This window comes from Myotis davidii, unplaced genomic scaffold, assembly GCF_000327345.1.
Source record: "Myotis davidii unplaced genomic scaffold, ASM32734v1 scaffold749, whole genome shotgun sequence".
NCBI classification, from domain to species: Eukaryota; Metazoa; Chordata; class Mammalia; order Chiroptera; family Vespertilionidae; genus Myotis; species Myotis davidii.
Genome location: NW_006300030.1, coordinates 165,329 through 167,778, shown reverse-complemented (window position 1 = coordinate 167,778; position 2,450 = coordinate 165,329). Strand labels below are relative to the sequence as shown.

Here is a 2,450-nt window from a genome sequence, read left to right as displayed (position 1 = left end):
CTCTCTTGCTGCCTTTAAGATGATCTCTTTGTCTTTAATTTTGGCATTTAATTATGATGTGTCTGGGCATGGGCCTGTTTGGTTCTTTTTGCTTGGGAAGCTCTTTGTGCCTTGTGAACAAGTGTGACTTTTTTCTTCACCACGTTAGGGAACTTTTCTGCCATTATTTTTTCAAACACATTCTCTAGCCCTTGCTCCCTTTCTTCCCCTTCTGGTACTCCCATTATGTGAATATTATTACATTTCATGTTGTCCCACAGCTCCTGTAAGCTGTCCTCCTGTTTTTAATTGCTTTTTCTTTTGGTTTTCTGATGAGTGATATTTTCAACTCCGTCTTCTAATTCACTGATTCGATCTTCATTGTGCCCTAATCTGCTGTGTATTCCTTCCAATGTATTCTTTGTGTTATGTCATTCTTTATCTCAGACTGTTCTTTTTTCATAGTTACTATATCTTTTTTCATACTGTTGAGAATTTTTAACATCATTACTGTGAACTCTGTTTCAGATTAATTTTTTATCTCTGCTTCATTTATCTCTTCTTCTGGAGAATTCGCTAGTTCTTTCATTTGTGGGTTGTTTCTTTGTTTCCTTGTTTTGGTTGTCTGTTTGGGTTTGTGACTCTGTATTAGGTAGATCCTCTATATCAGTGGTCAGCAAACTGCAGCTCACAAGCCGCATGCAGCTCTTCGGCTCCTTGAGTGTGGCTCTTCCACAAAATACCACATATGGGCGCGTATGTACAATGCGATTGAAACTTGGTGGCCCGTGCACAGAAGTCAGTATTTTGTGGAAGAGCCACACTCTAGGGGCCAAAGAGCCGCATGTGGCTCACGAGCCACAGTTTGCCGACCACTGCTCTATACCTCTCAACCTCTAGTGCAGGACAGTATTAAAGGCTGTTTCTGACTAATTGGATCAGGCAAAGACTCAAAGCCTCCATACTGCCTCCGTCTACATCAGTGGTTCTCAACCTGTGGGTTGCGATCCCTTTGGGAGTCGAACGACCCTTTCAAAGGGGTCGCATAAGACCATTGGAAAATACATATATAATTACATATTGTTTTTGTGATTAATCACTATGCTTTAATTATATTCAATTTGTAACAATAAAAATACATCCTGCATATCAGATATTTACATTACGATTCATAACAGTAGCAAAATTATAGTTATGAAGTAGCAATGAAAATAATTTTATGGTTGAGGGTCACCACAACATGAGGAACTGTATTAAAGGGTTGTGGCATTAGGAAGGTTGAGAACCACTGGTCTACATACTAATAGGATTCAGACTTGAATTGTCCCCAGGTAATCGTCCTCAGGTGTGGCGAGAGTTTTTTCAACAGTTGCTTCTGCCTGGAGGCTAATTGTTACTTTTAATCTCTCTCTTTTTTTAAAATATATTTCTTTATTGATTTCAGAGAGGAGGGGAGAAGGAGAGAGAGATAGAAACATCAGTGATGAGAGAGAATCATTGATTGGCTGCCTCCTGCACTGGGAATCAAGCCCACAACCCAGGCATGTGCCCTGACTGGGAATCGAACTAGGGACCTCTTGGTTCATGGGTTGATGCTCAACCACTGAGCCACACCGGCCGAACTTTCCTGACTTCTTTAAAAATTAAATTTATTGGGGGTGACATTGGTTAATAACATTCTTGCCTCTTCTGGCACATCTACTATTCTTCCCCCCAGGCAAAGCAAATGTCTATGTGGGAAAGATGTCCTCCACTGTGTGAGGGAATGACTCAGTCCAGGAAACTTGGGGTGTCTGCCTTCTGACCTCTATCCCCCGAGTCCCCAGTCCTGGGTTCTGCTCTCACAGCTCCAGTCCACTTCACCCTCACTCTGCCAGAGCACAAGGTGGTTGACTCCACAGGAAGTTTTTGTGCATTGGCCCTTTAAGAGGGTGCCTGAACTTTAAGCTGCCACCCCCTGGCAGATAGTACCCCACTGCTTTTCACAGTTAGTTGTTATGTGGGTACCCTCCTCAGTTTGGTGCTCTCTGCTGGGGAACCCAGCTTCAGGATTAGATCCCAGAGTTCTCAGTGACATGTGTGCGCGCGCACACACACACACACACACACACACACACACCGAGCTAAGAAATCTCTCCAGGACTTCAGTTGCCCTCTCTGGGTGTCCCGGCCAGCCCTTTCACGCCTCCATTCCTCCTACCAGTCTCTATGCAGTCTCCACCTTCGGTCCTTGGGTTATCAGGGTTCTCTCCTGTGAGTTTTCCATTGGTTATTCAGGAAGCCTTTCATTATTTCAGTTGTAATTCCACCTTGTTCCTGGGAGCATGGCCATGCAGCATCCTCTTTCTCTGCCTCCATTTTTTATCTCCCCCAACTCTTTTAATGCAACAATTTTTCAGAACACTTCCCATACATTTCTCATTTCATCATCACAACAGTCTTGTGAGGAACTGATGCTGCACACCTGGATG

The 2,450-nt window shown here is 43.6% G+C and overlaps 1 protein-coding gene across 1 annotated transcript in view; it reads left to right on the top strand.

Moving 5' to 3' along the window:
- Nucleotides 1-2,450, top strand: part of NUDT5 (nudix hydrolase 5) — a 37,073-nt gene that overhangs the window by 14,434 nt on the left and 20,189 nt on the right. The gene's annotated exons all lie outside the window — the stretch shown is intronic.